Raw genomic sequence first — 266 nt, forward strand, 5'->3', positions numbered from 1 at the left:
TTCGCAGGAGCCCAGCTAAGGCTGTGACCTTTGCAAGGGGATGTGCTGGGCACCTGGGCCAGGGTCAGCAGAGAAATCCTGAGGGGTCTGGTCACAGAAGAGAAGAGTTTAGAGAACGGTCTGAGGCTTGCTGGCCATTTGGAAGACATGTTTGTGGAGAGAGGGAGGAGGATCAAAAAGCCAGGCGGCAGGGAGCAGCAGGGAAGCCATCCAGTCCTTCCTCCCAGCCCTGGAGAAACCAGAACCAGTACACTGACTGGGGTGTG

This window comes from Molothrus ater, chromosome 14 (assembly GCF_012460135.2).
Source record: "Molothrus ater isolate BHLD 08-10-18 breed brown headed cowbird chromosome 14, BPBGC_Mater_1.1, whole genome shotgun sequence".
Lineage (NCBI taxonomy): Eukaryota > Metazoa > Chordata > Aves > Passeriformes > Icteridae > Molothrus > Molothrus ater.